Source organism: Mauremys reevesii, linkage group 12 (genome assembly GCF_016161935.1).
Source record: "Mauremys reevesii isolate NIE-2019 linkage group 12, ASM1616193v1, whole genome shotgun sequence".
NCBI classification, from domain to species: domain Eukaryota; kingdom Metazoa; phylum Chordata; order Testudines; family Geoemydidae; genus Mauremys; species Mauremys reevesii.
This window is the reverse complement of record NC_052634.1, coordinates 18,907,338-18,927,848: the sequence shown is the minus strand read 5'-3', so window position 1 is coordinate 18,927,848 and position 20,511 is coordinate 18,907,338. Positions and strand designations below refer to the sequence as shown.

The following is a 20,511-nucleotide window of genomic DNA, read 5'->3' as shown; positions in this document are numbered from 1 at the left end:
ACAAGCGCTGGGAGGGAGGGGGGAGAAGCAGGATGCGGCAGCGCGCTCATAGAGGCGGTGGAGGTGAGCTGGAGCAGAGGGGCAGGGCAAGGGGTCGAGCACCCACCGGGAACAGTGGACATTAGCGCCTATGGCATGCCCTATAGTTGTAGGTGGGTCCAGTCCCAGGTGGTGTTGGTATTTTAAGTGCGTGAAGAAAATAAGGTGAGACACATCTGTCAACATATATTTGTCAAGGGTAAATCATATCAAACCAACCTAGTCTTCTTTGAAAGGGTAACAAGCTTTGTGGACGGGGAGAGCAGTAAATATGATATATTTTGACTTTTAGAGCTGTTTCACATGACCTTGTCATATGCAAATTAGGGAAGTATACCCTAGACAAACCTACAATAAGGTGGATGCACAACTGATTGGAAAACCATTATCAGAACATAATTGTGCATGGTACACAGTCAAGGTGGAAGGACATATCAAGTGGGGTCCCCCAGGGATCTGTCCTGGCTCCAGTTTATAAATGGTTTCAATAATGGCAGAGAGAGTACACATATAAAGTTTGCAGACAACAAACTGGGGGGGGGGCTGCAAGAGTTTTGGAGGACAACATTAGAATTCAAAATGATCCTCACAAACTTGAAAAATGGCCTGAAATAAACAGCATGAAAGGCAATGAGGCTATATGTAGAGTACTACACGTGGAAAGGAATAATCAACTGCACAAATACAAAATGGGAAAGGAGTGCCTAAGGATGAGTACCGCAGAAAAGGATCTGGGGATTATAGTGGATTACCAACTAAATGGGAGTCAACAATTTAATACCATTGCAAAAAACTAAAATATCATTATGGCAGCTATAAGCAAGAGTGCTATAAGCAAGACATGAAAAGTCATTCTCTCACTGTACTCAGAATTGGTAAGAGCTCAGCTAGAATATTGTATCCAGTTCTGGGCAAAACACACTTTGAAAAGATGTGGGCATACCAGATAAAGTCCAGAGGAGAGCAAATTCAAAAATGATTAATGGTCCAGAAAACATGACCTACAAGGAAAGACTGGGAAAACTGTGTTTGTATATTCTGGAGAAGAGAAAAAGGGGGAAATGATAATAGTCTGCAAGTACATAAAGGTTTTTTATAAAGAGGAGGGTGCTTAACTGTTCTCCATATCCACTCAGGACCGAACAAGTAGTAATGGGCTTGAATTCGACAAAGGGAGATTTAGGTTAGACAGTAATAAGAATTTCCTAACTGTAAGGGTAGTTAAGCTTATATAAAATTATCTAGGGTGGTTGTGGAATCTCCATAAAATCATAGAATATTAGGGTTCAAAGAAACCTCAGGAGGTCATCTAGTCCAATCGCCTTCTCAAAGTAGGACCAACACCAACTACACCACCATCATTGGAGGTTTTTAAGAACAGGTTGGAAAAATACCTGTAGGGGATGATTTACAGAATACTTAGTCCTTCCTCAGCACAGGGGAATGGACTAGATGACCTATGAGGTCTCTTTCAGTCCTATATTTCTATGATTACTTGTTCTCCATATTCACTAAAGATAGGAGAATAATTCTTCACTGTACTTTTAAGAACAGCCCTTAACATATATGAAGACTGTTTTCAGGTTCCCCCTTAGTCTTCTGTTCTCAAGACTAAACAAGCCAGGTGCAGCTACATCACATTTTTGACTCATATCCCATTTGTGATCAACTATAACCTCCAGATCCTTTTCAGCAGTACTGAAGTAGTTGTGCGTTTGATTTTTCCTTCCCAAGTGAAGTACTTTGCACTTGCATTTAATGAATTTAATCTTGTTCATTCAGACCAGTTATCTAATTTGTAAAGGTCATTTTGAATTCTTATCAGGGCCCCCAGAAGGCTTGCAACCCTTGCCAGCTTGGTGTCATCTGCAAATTTTAGAAGCATACTCTTAACTTGATTATACATGTCATTAATAAAAACATTGAATAGTACTGGACCCAGAACATATCATTGTGGGACCTCACAAGTTACATCATCTAACCTTCCAAACTTGAAAGTGAACACTAGTAACTATTCTTTCAGGACCGTCTTTCAAAGTGTTGTGACTCTATATAGAGCATGGTTCTCTATTTATTTTAAGCACATAGAATATTGGGGGGGGAAGGGACCTCAGGGGGTCATCTAGTCCAACCGCTGCTCAAAGCAGGATGAATCCCCAGGCAGATTATTACCCCCAGATCCCTAAATAGCCCCCTCAAGGATTGAACTCACAACCCTAGGTTTTAGCAGGCCAATGCTCAAACCACTGAGCTATCCCTCCTCCCACAGCACATAAAACTATGTCAAAAGCCTTACTAAAAACAAGATGTCACATCTATTGCTTCCCCCCATCCACTAGGCCAGTAACCCATTGAAGTTAGGTTGGCTTGGCATGATTTCTTCTTTACAAATCCATGTTGGCTATAACTTATGACACTATTATTCTCTAAATGCTAAGCAATTGATTTTTTAAAAATAATTTGTTTCAGAATCCTTCCAGGTGTTGAAGTAAGGGTGGATTAGTCAAAGTCCTTTTTGTTCCTGTTTTTAAAGAAGAAGTTCCCTTTCTTCAGTTTTCTGGGACCGCATCCCTCCTCCAGGAGTACTTAGAGATAATTGCTAATGATTCCCAAATTGCTTCAGCAAGTTTCTTAAGTATCCTAAGATTAATTTAATCAGGCATGACAAGCTGAATGTATTCAAGTCATCTACATATTTCTTTAACCTGTTCTTTCCCTATTTTGGCTTGTCTTCCTTCCTCTTCATTGTGTTAAGTATCTGCTCACCATTTGCCTTTTTAGTAAAGATAGAAGCAAAACAGGCATTAAATACCTGAGCTTTCTTGATATCAGTTATTAGTTTTTCTTCCCTGATAAGTAGAGGAGCTACACTTTCCTTTCTCTAGCTCAGTGGTTCTCAAACTTTTGTGCTGGTGACCCCTTTCACATAGGAAGCCTCCGAGTGTGACCTCCACTTATAAATTAAAAACACTTTAAAATACATTTAACACCATTAACACCATTGGAGGCAAAGCGGGATTTGGGGTGAAGGTGGACAGTTTGTGACCCCCCCCACATAATAACCTCACAAGCCCCTGAGGGGTCCCAACCCCTCAGTTTGAGAATCCCTGCTTTAGCTCCTAATGTATTTACAGAACTTTTTCTTATCGCCTTTTCTATCCTTTGCTAGTTCCTTGCCCGTACTGATTTGTCCCTACATGTTTGTGCTCTCCTCCTACACTCCTCCCCACAATTTGTCCATGTTTCTATTTTTTGTAGGGTTCCATTTTGATTTTCAGGTCATTAAAGCACTCCTGTGGTGCTATCTTGGCCTCTTGCTATTCTTCCTTTCTTTCCTTCACGTCAGGTTAGTTTGCAGTTATGCCTTGTCTCCTTGACAAACTGTCAGCTTTCCTTAACTCATTTTTTCCCTTAGATTTTCTTCCTATATGATTGTAGTTACCAGTTCTCTTAGTTTGTTGAAGTCTGCTTTTTAGAAGTCCTTATTCTGCTGCTCTCATTCCTTTCTTTCCTCAGAATCACAAAACCTACCATTTCATGTTTACTTTCACCCAAATTGCCTTCCACCTTCAGATTTGCTGCCAATTCTTTCATCTTGGCCATAAACAAGTCTGAAATGGCTATCCTCCTAGTTACTTCTGCCATTCTTTGGAATAAAAAGGTTGTCCCCAAATCACTCCAAGAATTTATTGGACATTTTGTGTTTTGCTATATTACTTGTCCAACAGATATCCAGGTAGTTAAAAATGAGGCATGACTACCAAGTCTTATCTTTTGGATATTTCTTTTATTTGCTCTAGAAATGCTTTGTCCACATTCTCTTCCTGATATCATGATCTATAGTAGACCCCAATCAGGAGGTCACCCCTATTTTTTACTCCTGTTATCTTTACCTAATGAACCTCATCTGGTCTGTCTCCCACTTTGTTCTGGACCTGAGAACAAGAATATATATATTTGATCAATAATGCAACATCTCCTCCCTTTTTACCCTGCTTGTCCTGCCTGAACAAGCTAGACTCCTCTATACCAATATTCCAGTTATTAGACTTGTTCCACCAAGTCTCTGTATGTTAATTAAGTCATAATTTATCTTATGTACTAATACTTCCAGTTCTTCCTTCTCCTTCCGCATACTCCTTGCATTTGTGTACAGATAACCAAGATGTTGAGAAGATTTCTCCATTGATTTCCCTCTTATTGCTCCTTTGACTTTACTTTAAATTTTCCTGTCCATGAAAGGGCTTGTCTGAAAATTTAACATAATGCACTGATCAAAAGTGGGATGAAAATGAGAGGTGACTGTGATGTTATCTGATTAAAATATGACCAAAATCATTGTTGCCTCCACTGTTATATAATTGCAACAAATTATAAAAAGTATAGTCAAGTAAGATGTCAATACAAAAATTATGATTTGCTGAATACGATCCTGCTATTTGTGTACATGTATCATTTTTACATCTGAAGCTATGAATATTAACTGTGCATTTGTATTTCAAATGTTTGCTCACGTGGTAAAACCCACAAGGTATTTAGCCTGCACATCCTGAAGGGACTATTCATGTTAAATGGCCCATCAAGGAACTCGAAATGGACCATGGGATGTGTCTAGCTACATTAATGGACTTTCCTGTGACCATTCTAACTAGAGTATGGGTGATGGCCTCTACTATGACCAAGCAAAGAATGTACAGACATGTGACTTGCCATGTGACTCCAAACTCAGTCTTGTTACCTGTAATTTTCCTCAGTGAGAACAATGAATTTCACTTCACTTGGCAGAAGCTATAAAAGGCCCTGGAAATATTTCCATTTGGCCTCTTTCCTGCTCAAACCTCTGGCCTATGGACTTATACTAATGGGAGCAATCTAACCAAGGATCCCAATGATTTGGAAGCAACCAGAGACTTAACAAGCCAGCAGTTTATTCCATCACTGCTACAAGCCTGATCCAAGAACTTGCATTTATTGTACGTATTTGATTCCTTTAACCAATTTTAACTCTCAATTTTCTTTCTTTTTATAAATAAACCTTTAGATATTGGATACTCAAGGACTGGGAACAGCGTGATTATTGGGTAAGATCCGAGTTATATATTGAGCTGGGTATATGACTGGTCCATTGGGATCAGAAGAACCCTTCCGTTTGATTAAGCTGGTTTTAAATAACCACTTCTCATTACGTCTAATGTCTGGGTGTTGAATCCAGGACTGGAATACCGAAGGAGGCGGCATTTCTGACTTCGTGTTAGCCAGTGTGGTGAGACAGAAGTTTACTTTTGTTGCTGGATTGGTGTATCTCATGGAAGAATAGCCACCAGTTTTGGGGTATGTCTGCACTTTTCCCCAGCAGCTTGTCCTGAATTTGGTATTCAGTGACATGTAAGGTAGGGATAGGCTAGGCCTGCAAAACATGCGGCCCGCACATGTTGTGCAGGCCCGCGGGGGGATTCTAAATCCCCCACACACGGCGCTCTGGGGACAGCCCAGAGCCCTTTAAATCCCCGCCGCGGCCAGGAGTCAGAGAGCTCTGGGCTGCTCGCTGCAGCGGGGAGCCCAGAGCCCTTTAAATCCCACCCGCTGCCGGGAATCAGAGGGCTCTGGGCTGCCCGCAGAGATTCCCAGCTGCAGCTGGGATTTAAAGGGCTCAGGGCTCCCCGTGGCTGCCGGCAGCCCAAAGCCCTTTGAATCCCAGCCCGCGGCCGCTAATTGCCCCCTCCCTGGACCCCTGCCCCAACTGCCCCCCACGACTCCCACCCCTATCGAAGCACCGCTGGTCCTTGTCCCCTGATACCCCTCTTCCGGGACCCCTGCCCCTAACTGCCCCCCAGGACCCCACCCCCTATCTAAATGCTGCTGCTCCTTGTCCCCCGATTACCTGCTCCCGAGACCCCTGCCCCTAACTGCCCCTTGGGACCCCAACCCCTCTCTAAGCCTCCCTTCTCCTTGTCCCCAACTGCCCCCTCCTGAACCCCGCAAATTCCCCCAGGACCCCACCCCTACCTGTCCCCTGATAAACCTCTGGGACTCCCATGCCTATCCAATTGCTGCCTGTCCTCTGACTGCCCCTCTGAACCTCTGCCCCCTCCAACCCCCCTGCTCCCTGTCCCTTGACTGCCCCCCAAAACCCTCTGCCCCTTCTCAAACCCCCAAACCGCTTACTGTGCCACTCAGACCAGCATGTCTGGCTCTGTGCAGCTCCAGACAGTTGCTGCCATGCTCCCCCGTGGAGCCCACAGCCCCCCCGCCAGCACCTGCCTTCCAGATTTGAACACCTCAAAATTCAGGAGTGCTCAAGCTTGGTTTGGGCAGCTTTTAATTCATTTCTCCCAAATCAAATATACTGATCCACTGTAACTTGCTGTAGAAAAAGTAGGATAAAATTGAGCAAGAAATGCTTATTAGGACTGGAATTGCTATTTTCAACAGCCATTGCCTTTTTGTTTGTTTGAAAGGAAGACAGTGATATTGCATTGAGAAATTCCCCATAGAAAGAAAGAGTGGAACAAAAGAATAATAAAGGCACCTCAACTTTTCCTCATTTATGGAGAACAGTCTTATAAGATGCATCCAGATATCCTCCAATCACACAAGCTGAAAATTGGAACCAATCCTGTCTGTGTTTTGTGCACATCCAAAATTCCTGCTGAATGACCCACCCTGGGAGCAAGTTACCAGTGACCCAGGGCTGGGGTGGCAGGAGGTGGGGGGGCACTGGTGGGGAGGGAGCCCAGGGCTGGGGCAGCAGCAAGGTGGAGGGAGGGCACTGGTGGGGAGGAAAGGGGGAAGCCCAGCGCTGGGGCGGCAGGAGGGTATAGGGGGGAGCCCAGGGCTGGGAAGGGGAGCAGCCAAATTTTTTTTGCTTGGGGCAGCAAAAAACCTAGAGCCGGCCCTGCCGGGTTCCCCCAGCTGCCGGAGCCCCGGGCCCTTTAATTTGACCCTGAGGGCTCCCAGCCACCTCTTTAGCTGGGAGCCCCTGGTTGATTTAAAATAAAAGTATCACCTCCCCACCCCCAACCTTCCTTTTTGGCCCACAGCTGTTTTGGTGGGGCGGCGCTGGGGAAGGAGGGTTTGTTTCCGCAGGGCTGGGTGGCCCTGGGGCGGGGTGTTTCCGCGGGGTGGGAGGTTTCGGCGCTCAGCTGTTTTCTTTGGAGGAATGTGGCCCTCGCCGCTTTACGAGTTGTGCGGGCCTGGGATAGGCCATGAAAGACCATGACAGTGAAGATTAGCGGCTTACGCTTGATATGATGGAGATGGGGGAGACAGGATCTCCTGGCTCCGCTACTGTTAGGGTATGTCTGCACAACACCAGGGAGCGGGGCTTTCGGCCTGGGTCCATAGACGTGTGTTAATGATGCTCAGGCTAGCACATTAAAAATAGCTGTGTAGACACTGCAGCTCAGGTTCCCAAGCCTACCCCTGGTTTGAGAGACCAAGTTCCAGGCCAACTCCAACATCTACACAGTTACTTATAGCCCACCAGCGCAAGTGTGCGGACCCAGGCTGGCAGGATCACTCTCAGAGCCAGTGTAGACATACCCATCATGTGCTACTGCCTAGGCTTTGCTTTTAGCAAGGCTGATCCCCACAGCTCCACTACTCTGAGACAGGCCCTTCTGCAGACAGATGTGTCAAGATGGCACTTCAGTGAGTCCAAATGATTTGAGACTCCTCCTAAACACCATCTCTTTTGGGGCGCTGCAGCCATAAAAAAAAATGGTTACCAAGCTTTCGTAACTATTGTTCTTCAAGATGGATTGCTCATGTCCATTCCATTCTAGGTGTGCATGGTCAGAGATTTTTGCCTTAGTGCTACCCGCAGGGTCGACTGTGTTGCCCTCTGGAGTGCCGCGCTCCTGCAGCAGAACATCAGGTGCCATAGGCACTATGCCCTCTCAGTTCCTTCTTGCCAACAACTCCAACAGAGGGGCAGGAGGGCGGATAATGGAATGGACATGAGCTACACATCTTGAAGAACAGTTACAAACGGTAGGTAACTATTTTTCTTTGAGTGCTTACTCAGGTCGATTCCATTCTAGGTGACTCCCGAGAAGTATCTTCGGAGGTGGGCTCGGAGTTCACAGTCTTGCAGCTTGGAGTATTGCCCTGCCAAAGGCAGTGTCATCTCACGCTTGCTGGATAAGAGTGTAATGAGATGCGAACGTGTGGATGTATGACCAGGTTGCAGCCAGACAGATTTCTTGGTTTGGCACCTACTGCTGATGCCTGCACCCTAGTGGAGTGAGCCATCATGATAGTCGGCAGGGGCACCTTCGCCAGTTCATAAGAGTAGTGGATGCAGGCCATGATCCAAGATGAGATTCTCTGGGCAGAGACTGGGCAACCCTTCATCCTGTCTGTGACAGGAACCAACAACTGTGTTGACTTTCAGAACACCTTTGTTCTATCTATGTAAAAGGCCAGCGCCCATCTGACATCCACGGTATGCAGCCTGCATTCTTCATCCATTGCATGTGGCTTTGGACAAAAGACTGGTAAGTATTTGTCTTGACCAGTATGAAACTGGGAGATGACTGTGGGCAGAAAAGCCGGGTGTGGACACAGATGGCCCTTGTCCTTATAGAAGACTGTATAAGCCAGCTCCGACATGAGCACCCTGACCTTGGCAACCCTACGGAGAGAAGCAAAAGCGAGCAAGAAGCAAAGGGTTCAAAGTGGGGACCCATGAGCCTTGACAGCACAAGATTCAGGCCCCAAGGGGAGACTGGATTCCAGACATGAGGGTAGAGGTGCTCCAAACCTTTCAAGAACCTTTCAAGAAACTTTCAAAAATGGTACGGGTGAAGATCGTCCTGCTTTGAAACGAAGGATGGAACGACAAAATGGCCACCAGGTGTACCCTGAACAAAGATAGCAACAGGCCCTGGAGCTTAAGGTGCAGGATCAGAGGCCCACCACGTGAACCGCTTCCACTTTGCCACATAGGTAGCCATGGTAGAGGGTTTCCTGCTGCACAGCAGGACCTGCTGGACACCAGCAGAGCACTCCCATTCATCCATACTTAGCCATGCAGAAGCCAAGCTGTCAGGTGCAGAGTCACCAGGTACAGATGCAGCAGATTGCCATGGTTTTGGGACAGCAGATCCGGCCGAAGAGGCAGTTGCAGCGGGCTGGCTGCTGAAAGACTTGACAGCAATCCAAACCAGTGTTGGTGAGGCCATGCGGGGGCTACGAGGATGACATTCACTTTGTTTTGCCTCATCTTTAGCAGGACTGTAGAGGAGTGGACTCACCCCTGCGGCGTCTCCTGCTGGTGACTTCTGGGAATTAGCTCAATTCAGCTCCGGAGTGCCCTTTGCAGGCCAGTGATCCGCCTGTCCTCTGGCCCCTGTGTCCCTCCCTAGACCCGGTGCCCTTTTAAATGGGGTGCTGTGCCCTGGCAGTACCCCACCAATCTGGGTATCCCCTCCGTGGGGAACCCCCAACCCACTATCTCCACTATCTCAGTTTTGGCTACTGCCCCGTCTCCATCTAGCCCCCTGGCCTGGGGCAGACTGCAGTATCAGCCTACTCATCACTGGCAAAGGTGGGTTTGGACCTGCTGCCTTGGCCTACCCCTGGGCTGCCCTCTGCAACCCCCAGTACCTCTTGGCCTTCTGCTAGGCCACAGCCTGGGGCTTTCCAGGCTAGAGCTCCCCAGCTCCTCAGCCTGTCCCCAGCCCTGCTTCACTCAGGTACTCTGTCTTTAGCTCCCTGCAGCCAGGCCCTTCTCCCTCTACAGCTAGAGAGAGACTGCTCGGGCTTCTGGCTCCCAGCCTCTTATAGGGGTCAGCTGGGCATGACTGGGGCATGGCCACAGCTGAGCCTACTTTCCCCAATCAGCCCAGGCTTCTTGCCCCAGCCACAGCCCTCCTCCTGGACTGTTTTATGCCCATCATGGCAGAAGCAGGGAACCACCCTGCTACAAGGACTTTGTGGATTAAAGGCACTGGTGCGAAGGCATACATCAGCACTCCCAACCACTGAATCAAGAAGGCGTTTCACAGGGAGATTTTGTCCCTTCTCTGCAGAGAACAGAATACGTGACACTTTCTGTTCTGCCTGGATGCAAACAGGTCCACCTGGGGCATCCCCCACCTGTGGGGGATTAGATGTCCACCTCTGGATTGAGTGACCATTCGTGGTGACACGAGAAGGTCCTGTGAGGTGATCTGCCAGGACTTTCTTGGTTCTAGGCAGGTGGGCAGCTACCAGAGGAATGGCATGCCATACACAAAAGTCCCAGAGGCTGAGCACCTCCCAACAAAAGGCTGAAGACCTGGCACCGCCCTGCCTGTTGATGTAATACATTGCATCGGTATTGTCCATCAGGACCTGCACATCCAAGACCAGGGTGAGCGATGGAGGCGTCGTCGTGAAGGGAACTCCTTGCAGCACCGACTTGGGATCCAGCCCCCAGTCCAAGGATGAGAGGATGTGGCTCAGCACCATGACCACTCAGTCCAGGGCGTGCCTGCTGGGGATATAGACCAAGGCCAGCCACGCTTGCAGAGGCCACAGATGAAGTTAAGTATGGCTGCCCACATAAGTGCACGTGGCCATGTGGCCCATCAGTTGCAGACACGTGCTGGTTGTGGTGAGCAGGTGGCTCTTTACGTAGAAAATCAGGTCTGACATGGCCCCAAAATAGGCAGGTCCTGGCCTGCAAGGAGTCGAGAACTGCTTGTAGTGAGGCGGTGTGGCTCCCCTCCGCCCCGGAGGAGGAAGAGCCCAATCGGAGGCCAGAGTGGGCGGAGCTAGCGAGCTCTGAGCCTGCCCCTCAAAGGGTCAGGCGGCAACCCAGAACTATAAAGGCCGCCCCCCCCAGGGCTCAGTAGGAGCCCAGCCGCCGGAGAGAGCAGATGTCCCTAGGGGAGCCCGAGACTGGGAAGCTCCAGTGGCCCAAGGCAGCCGCCCAGACTGGCTGGAGCTACCCCATGCCCGCTACTCAGAGGAGCTGCTGGAGCTACCCCGTGCCCACTACTCGGAGGAGCTGCCAGAGCTACCCCGTGCCAGCTACCCGGAGGAGCTGCCGGATCTGCCAGCCAACCCCAGCCGCAATGAACCCATGCTCCTGGACCCTGTAGAGGCCGACGCCAGGACCCAGGTAGGGCCTGAGGGGGAGTGTGGAAGTGGCCCGGGGGCAGCCGACCCCTGTCTGGCTGCAGCATTACCAGAGCCTATGTCAGTGTGTTGCGGCCAGGATCCCCACTGACTAGGCAGCGGATCTTCAGCCGCTGCTAGGGCCCCGGGCTGGGACACAGTGGAGCGGGAGGGCCTGCGTCCCCCCTGCCACCCAACTCCTGGGTGGCAGACTCCCCCTCTCCCTGGCCTGGGGAGGCCAAAGCCTATTATCCCTGATTCAGCGTTTGTTGCCCCGCCCTGACCTAGGGCTGGGCTTTAAAATTGTTACTGTTGCTCAGCCCTGCCTGAGCCTCCTGACTCAGTGATTGTTGCCCCGCCCGGACCTAGGGCCGGGGCTCATAACCGTATACAGCTCAGCCCTGCCTGAGGGCCTGAGCCTCCTGACTCACTGGTGGTTGCCTCGCCGGAGCCAAGGCCAGACGTAAGCACACTCCGGCTGAATACCACAGGGCCACCAAGGGAGACCCCAGGCCAGACTATCCCCCCCGGGTCCCTCGGTGTGTAGTGAGCCGGCGTGGCTCCCCTCCGCCCAGAGAGGGGTGAGCCCCGGTGAACCCTTGTACACTGCTCCAATAAATTCTATGCATTGGACTGGCATCAACATGAACTTTTCTGTTTTTATTAGCAGGTCCAGGTCACTGCAGGTGAAGTGCACCAGATCGAGGCTCCTTTGCACTTGTCCCAGAGACCTGCTCTTAATGAGCCAGTCATCAGGACACGTGAAGAACTGGACTCCTCAATGTGTCAGGTAAGCTGCCACTGGCGTCATGCATTTTGTGAACACTCTGGGAGCCTAGGACAGGCCAAAGGGCAGCACTGTGAACTGGAAGTGGCACCTGCCCACCATAAAATGTAGGGAATGCCTGTGTCCCAGGAATATGTAGACAGGAAAATAAGCAGCCTTTAAGTTGAGAGTGGCATACCAGTCTCCCGGATTCAGGGAAGGAATGGTGGAGGCCAGAGAGACCATATAAAACTTCAACTTCTTGAGAGATTGTTGAGCCAATGCAGGTCCAGGATCCTTTGGCCTTCAGGATTAGGAAGTAGCCGGAGTAGAATCCTCTTTCTTACATGTCCCGAGGAACCTTCTCCACAGCCCCCAACTCCAGGAGCTTTTCAACCTCCTGAATGAGGAGTTGCTTGTGAGAAGGGTCCCTGAAGAGGAATGGGGAAGTGGGAGGTGGGTGGGATGGAGGGGCAGCCAAAAACTGCAGGGTATAGCCCCAAGCTATTATATCCTGGACTCAGCAGTCCAGTGTAACCTGCGACCAGGCTGAATGGTAGGGAGAGAGATGGTTGAGGAAAATGCAGGAAGGAGCTGCATGTCTGACTGGGGTGTCACTCTCTGGCGGACCCTCAAAATGAGTGTTTTTGGCCCCCTAGATGTTTGGTGGGTCCAGGCTGCACAGGCAAGCAGGAGGAAGAAGGGCGTTGATGACTAAAACTAGTTCCAATAAGGCCACTGCGCTGGCCACTGGCTGTGCTGCCACTGCATTGCCGCAGATGACGGTGTGGGTTCCAGTGCCCAATCTCACCAATGGGACCTGGGCGACAGGCTGAACTGGCCCTCTATGCTGGAGAAACCACCTTCCAGTGACAAGGGAGGAGCCACGACACCTGTGGCTGTTTGCTGGTCGTGGCTACTGGCGACTGCTGACCAGACGTGGGACACTGGTGTCAGCACTGGGGAGAATGGTACCAGTGCCAGGGAGAATGGTGCAGAGACAGGGAATGCTCCCACTGTGCCGGCAATCATGACCAACATCTGGAGGACAACCGATGAGAGGATGAGCGGTGCTGGAAGAAATATAGGGAGTGTCGACCCTGTACCAGTGAGTAATGCCGAGGGGATCTCGCCTTGCTCTGAGTGACTGATGATGACGTGACTCGGACATGCCCCGGGATCATAGAATCATAGAATTCAAGATCAGAAGGGACCATTATGATCATCTAGTCTGACCTCCTGCAAGATGCAGGCCACATAAGCCGATCCACCCACTCCTTAGCAAGCGACCCCTGCCCCATGCTTCGGAGGAAGGCGAAAAACCTCCAGGGCCATTGCCAATCTTCCCTGGAGGAAAATTCCTTCCCGACCCCAAATATGGCGGTCAGCTGAACCCCGAGCATGCGGGCAAGACTCTCCAGCCAAACCCTCTGGAAAAGGTTATATCATACCATTGACCCATTGTACTATTTACTATTGACCTATTGACTATTGACTAAACCCGTTATCCTATCATACCATCTCCTCCATAAACTTGTCTAGCTTAATCTTAAAGTCATGGAGGTCCTTCGCCCCCACTGTTTCCCTCGGTAGGCTGTTCCAGTATTGCACTCCCCTGATGGTTAGAAACCTTCGTCTAATTTCAAGCCTGAATTTCCTGACTGACAATTTATATCCGTTTGTCCTCGTGTCCACATTAGCACTGAGCTGAAATAATTCCTCTCCTTCCCTGGTATTTATCCCTCTGATATATTTAAAGAGTGTAATCATATCTCCTCTTATCCTTCTTTTGGTTAAGGAAAACAAACCGAGCTCCTCAAGTCTCCTTTCATACGAAAGGCCTTCCATTCCTCGGATCATTCTAGTGGCCCTTCCTCGACGTGGTGGAGAGGATCGTCACCTTCTGTCCGGCGACCAGCAGTATTCCCCTGGCCTTTGAGGGGGTCTTATCGGCTGGCTTGCTCTCTTGGGGAGTCTTAGCCAAGTCCTGTGGCACTGGAGTTGTCAACAGGGCACATGGTGACCTGTGCTCTCCCTGCGCCTGGGGAGCGTGGGAGGACGACAGTGCAGGCAGGAGTATGGGTCCCATACCACTCCCAGAGGCCAGTGGCCCCAAATGGGGAGGCACGATAACATGGCTCTGGAGAAGCCTGGCGGCCAGGCCCAGGTTTCTTGGACGATGACCCTTGGGCCTTCTTGCTTGGTGCCAGGGAGCGCTTTTTAGCTTTCTTCTTTGGCACTGGAAGGAGCTGGGTGCCGATTGCGCATGGAGGCCAAAGGCACTCAGTGTGACCTGCCTGGATGGCTTGGAAGCTGGGCGGAAGGTGGACTCCATCAAGGAGCGGATATCCCGCTCCTTTTGAGTACAGGACCGAAAGTTTTTACAGATCTGGCATTGATCCTGATGTGTGACTCCCCCAAGCAATTAAGGCAGCTGCCATGGGGATCACTCACGGGCATAGGCCTGTTGCAATCCGAGTAGAGCTTAAACCCAGGAGACTGGAGCATGCCCCACCTGGGACGAAGTCCCTGCTGGGACCCTAATGACTAACTAACAAACACTTTACTACTTAACTACTTAACCACTATTGTGTACAAACTATGTACAAAAGCCTTAAGGCATGAAGTTCGTAAGAGAAAAAAACCCTAGCTCCTGCTAAGCAAGGAAGGCACACCAACTAACCACCACAGGCGGTAAGAAAGAACTGAGAGGGCATACTGCCGGCGGTGCCTGATATACTGCTGCATGAGTGCAGCACTCCAGAAGCACCACAGCCAAACCTACAGGTACCGCTAAGGCAAAAATCTCCAACAACCACGCACGTGGGCATGCACACACCTAGAAAGGAATGGACATGGGTAAGCACTCGAAGAACACAGGATTTACAGATCCTGTGGTTAGTTTGGTAAAGCAAAACTGAACTCTGAATTCATTTTGGCAGTCATCTGCCCAGCTTTTCCAAAGCCTCCTTGACTTCATCTCCTTCTCTCTCTGTCTCCTTGTTTAAGTCTTTTTCCCCTTGATGACAGCAAACTTACGGCTGACAGATATCTGTCTAACCGGTTTTTAAAAACCTGCAGTGACTGGGATTCCACAACCTCTCTTGGTGACCTATTCCAGTACTTCTCAATCCTCAAGGTTGGAAAGTTTTTCCTAATATCCAACCTAAGCATCCCTTGCTGTAAATCAAGCCAATTACTTCTCCTATCCCAGTGCACAATTGATCACCATCCTCTGTATAGCAGCCTTTAACACAGCTGAAGACTTATCAGGTGCTCTCCCACCTACAAGTCATCTTTTCTCAAGACTAAACATGATCAATTCTTTTAACCTTTCCTCACGGGTCACATTTTAGAATAGTGAGCTAGCTTTGTGGATGTGAATTCTCAATGAATATGAGCAGGGCATGATTGCATTTGTCAAGGGAGAGAAAAGAACGGTGCAATAATTGAGACAGAAGACGATGAGAGTTTGGATAAGGGTTTTAGTTGTGTGGATGGATAGGAAAGCCTGTATCTTAGGGATGTGATTGCAGAAAGAAAATGCAAGATATAGGCTGCATGAGAGGACCTAGAAAGGGGCCTGTGTTGCAGCGTATGTGCAGCGTACAGATGTAAGTTACAGAAAGGAGGTTGGGGGTGGCTTGGGGGAATATCAAGAGCTGTGTTCTGGCCATTTTAGCTTTTGAACTTGAGCTGAGAGCCAGACATCTATGAGGAAGTGTCAGAGAGACAGGCTGAGATTTCAGTTTGGGGAAATAGACAGGTCAGGAGCAGAGAATTACATTTCTGAGTTGCCAGCACAGACAGTAGCCGAATTTGTGTTTGTGGATGAGATTACCAGAGATAAGGTACAGAGGAAAAAGAGAAGTGGACCAAGGACAGTGCTTGTGTAAGGCCTGTAGAAAACTGGAGTGGGGATGAGGAGGATTGTCCAAGGACACACTGAAGGAGAGATCAGAGAAGTAGGAGAAGCAAGAGAGGATAAGGGAAGATCAGATTTCAAGACGACGACCATGGTCAGTGGTATCAGACAACTGACAGGTCAAGGAGGAGGGTGGAGTACTGGCTCTGAGCTTTGCCTAAGAATAGGTCATTAGAGACTTGGCAAAAGCCACCTCAGTGAAGTGCTACAATCGCTGGCTCCCTAAAACCTTCCCTTCCTACCCCCACCAGACCCTCCTACTTCCTAGACCAATCACTCTCCCACCCCGTCACTCCCCCAGTCCCTCTAACCAGTGTTCCCCACTCCCAGTTAACCCACATCACCTACCCAACCCTCCTTCAACAACAGCACCACTGCTGGGCCCTCCACCCCCTTTTCCCCATTCCCAGTCCCCCATTCACCCAGCTCACACCATTACCAGCTCACAGGAGCTCCTCTCCCTGATGCCCTCCATCCTCCTCCTTCCATTGTGTTGGGATATTTTAGGGTTAAATATAACAATAAGCTGCTAATGAGCTAACATGGCATTAGGGGACAAAGGCATATGTAGGCAGTATTTCTTTGTCTAATACACAAGTTGCAGATTCTTCCCTTCTCTGTTGCTTGTAAGGATTGATAAGGATGTGGCTGCAGGAGAAATGCCTTTTGTGTAAAAGAAGGTAAAAGGAATGTTATCTTCCCCTCCCTCCCTTTCCCAGCTACATAAACAAGCCCTGGCTCATGGCCCCTTCCTCCATTACTCCTCTAAGAACTGTTAATTAAGGGAATTTGTAGCAATAATCACTGCAAAGAAATGTATTTTCAAGGTAAAAAGGTGTGTATAATATGTGTAATGCTGTAATCAGTCAATAGGGGTGGGTATAATTATAGTATGAGTGTTTATTACTTAAGAAGGGTTTTTGGGGTGTTGTAAGAGATGTAGGCATGTACATACTAACAAACAAAAAGAGTGTGCTGTAACTAATTCAATACTTACTGGACAATTGGGTCCAGGGAAACAAGTATCGCAATAAAGGATTTCATCTACTCCATCCACCTCTGAGTCAACCTGCTCTTTTTCTTTTAACACATTGTACCCAAACATCCTTGATTTTCTCTGTTAGTCCTCCACACCCCACTCCCCTTCATCCACTCTGATCTCATCTCTCCCGCCTATGTGTCACCCCACAAACACCAGCGCCCCATCATCTTTCTCCCCTCCTCCTCATCTCCCTGTCTCCTGTCCACAGATAGGTGCACCTGATTGCCACATTCTCCATGCATTTAGAAAGTTATCATAGCAGACCACCAGCTGCACTAGATTTAAGATTCAGCATTACTTTCTGGTTAAAGGCCAACTATTCTAATTTATCTAAAATGTACATGCTTACTCACATTGTCCTGAAATACATTGCTCATTATGTGGATGCAGGACAGGATTAATATTCCAAAGATGGGGTTAATTGCTCCAGAGGTTCCTGAGCTACAGCATCCGAAAACAAACTTTTGACCAAAAATCACCTTGACCAAAAATCTGATAACATTCTCTTGCACACAACTGTGGCTCAAAACTGGGGTTCTGATTATCCCCTGACTGCTAGTCACTTGGCATCTATCTCAGCCGGTGTACGGTGCACACTGCCTGTTTGGGGGAGCAGCACCAAACAAGTTAATAACCATAGTGCTTGGAACTTCAGATCAGCAAAAGCCAAACCGATAAGAACATAAGAATGGCCACAATGAGTCAGAACAACAGTCCATCAAGTGCAGTATCCTATCTTCTGGTAGTAGCCAATGCCAGAATCATCAGAGGGAAAGAACAGAAGGAGCTATTTGAGTGATCCATCTCCTGTCATCCACTCACAGCATGTGGCAGTTAGAGGCTTAGGGTCACCCAGAGCATGGGATTGCATCTCTGACAATGTTAACTAGTAGCAGTTGGACCTATCCTCCCTGAATTTATCTAACTCTTTTTTAATCCAGTTAAAATTACAGCCTTCACAACATCCCCGGCAATGAGAATTGCACAGGCATGTGGGGACAAAAATCGGAAAGATTAACTCACAAAATGAGTTGCACCTTGGAAGTGACACAAAAAAGGCAGTAAGATAAGGGTTCTATAAATATGACGAGCAAGAGACCAGGGAAGGAAAGTGTAGGTCTTCTACTTACCAAAGAAGAAGAGGAGCTAATAATAGCTGATATCAAGAAGACAAAGGTGTTTAATACCTTTTTACATTCACTAAAAAAATGTAATTGTGACCAGACAATTATTTTTAACCAAGAGGGGGAAGGAACAGAAACCACAATGGGGAAATAAGAGGTTGAAAATATATTTACATAAGTTAAATGTATTTAAGTCAGCAGGGCCTAATGCAATTCATCCTGAGGAATTAGATGAAGCAATCTTGGAACAGTTAACAATTATCTTTGACAACTCCAGGAGGATGGTGAGGTCCCACAAGACTGGAGAAGGGCCAACATAAAACCTGTCTTAAAAAAGGGGAACAACAAAGACCTCGGGAATAAAGCCCAATAAAGCCTAATTTAGATACCCAGAAAGAAAAATGTCTTAAATAATCAATGTATAAGCACCTAGAAGATAGTAAACTGATAAATTATAGCCAGCATAGATCATCAAATACAAACAATGCCAAACCAATCACATTTCCTGCTTTAACAGGGATACTGGCCTTATGGATCCGGGGGACACTGTAGACATAACATATTTTGATATTAGTAAGGCTTTTGACAGAAGACCCCATGACATTCTCATCAGCAAACTAGGGAAATGTGGTGTACTTGAAAGTCTATACTCAAAGAGAAATTATTAATGGATCACTGACAAACAGGGAGGATGTACCTAATGCGGTCCCACAGGAGCCAATCCTCAATCTGGTACTACTCAATATTTTCATTAATGACTTGAATAATGGAGTGGAAAGTGTGCTTATTAAATTGCAGATGACACCAAGCTGGGAAGACTTGCAAACACGTTGGAGAACAGGATTAGAATTCAAAAAGACCTTTATAAATTAGAAAATTGATCTGAATGAACAAGATGAAATTCAATAAAGACAAGTGCAAAGTGCTACATTTTAGGGAGGGAAAATCCAATTCACGACTACAAACTGGGGACTAACTGGCTAGGAGGCAGTACTACTCAAAAGGATCTGGGGGTTATAGTGGATCACAAATTGAATCTGAGCCAAACATGTGACTCAGTTGTGATGAAGGCTAGTTCAGTACTGGAATGGGTTACCAAGGGCGGTTGTGGAATCGCCATCATTGGAGGTTTTTAAGGACAGGTTGGTCAAACACCCCAGTGTTGGGGGCTGGACTAGATGATCTCTCATGGTTCATTCCAGCCCTACAGTTCTCTGATTCTATTCTGAGGAAATGTTTGGTCATTTTATTACACCACTAATCCACCTCACCCCACTAGCACTAACGGGCTGAGACATTTTGAAACCCTCCCAGTAACAAAGTCTGGGAACTAAATATAAGACGAGAGCAGAACAAAAGGAGTGATTTTGAGGGATTTCCCCTGACATTGTCCCCAGGGCAGCACACTCCCAAAGCCGGGGGCACAGGCTGAGTCAGGAATTGGCTTTTCCTCTCCCTGCCCTTCACCTTGTTCACTGGAAAGTAAATCTGCCCAGGGATGCTGCAGTAAGTGTGTGTGGGCAAGTCTGAGATCTGGGAATCTCTCTCCCCAATTATTTCTCCCACTGCCCCTATCAATCTCTCTCTCCCTTTTCTCCTTGTGTTTCCCATCTCCTGTCCCGCCCTCTCTAGTGGACAGACAGCCATTCCGGGGTGTTCACTCTCTTATGGCTGGATCGGCTCCTGCAATTGCTAAGGGGAGGAGAGCTGTGGGGTGAGGAGGAGCTGTTTGTGCAGAGTTACTTTCATGCCCTTCCCCAGCACATTCCCTGAGGTCTCTATCAATCACCTAGGCCTGGTCTACACTAAGAAGGGGGGTCGAACTATGGTACGCAAATTCAGCTACGTGAATAGCGTAGCTGAATTCGAACTACCCTAGTTCGAACTACTCACCCGTCCAGAGGCCGCGGGATCGAAATCCGCGGCTCCAAGGTCAACTCTGCCACCGCCGTTTGCAGTGGTGGAGTTCCGGAGTCGACCGGAGCGCGCGGGGAGTTCGAACTATCGCGTCTAGATTAGACGCGATAGTTCGGACTCCGAGAAGTCGAACTCTCCGCGTCGACCCGCGCGGTAAGCGTAGACCTACCCCTAGAGTATCTGGCTCAGATGTTGGTGTGGGCAGAGCCTAGGGCTGGCCCATGGAGCTAATTACAGCCGGAGAAAGTCCTCACCTTGCCTGGGCACAGAGGAAGCTTCACTCCAAGTCACTCCCAAGCCCAGAGCCCACCGGGGGAGCAGCAGCTGCTCAGTCTGGGCTCCCAGATGACAACGCAGGCAGCAGCATCTGACCCAGGAAGCTCAATATCCTGAGAAGAGAGAGAGAGAGACACAGTCAGACAGAGACTTAGGGTATGTCTACACTACGGGATTACTCCGATTTTACAGAAATCGATTTTTGGAAACATTGTATAAAGTGAAGTGCATTTGGCTACACTAAGCACATTAATTCGGTGGTGTGCGTCCACAGTACTGAGGCTAGCGTCGACTTCCAGAGCGTTGCACTGTGGGT

The 20,511-nt window shown here is 48.3% G+C and overlaps 1 protein-coding gene across 1 annotated transcript in view; it reads right to left on the bottom strand.

The window, feature by feature from the left end:
* Window positions 1–20,511, bottom strand: part of LOC120375473 (zinc finger protein 271-like) — a gene marked incomplete at its 3' end in the record, with an annotated part of 430,987 nt that overhangs the window by 401,695 nt on the left and 8,781 nt on the right. Inside the window, exon 2 of the mRNA XM_039496131.1 lies at window positions 20,174–20,308. The remainder of the gene's footprint in view (window positions 1–20,173; window positions 20,309–20,511) is intronic.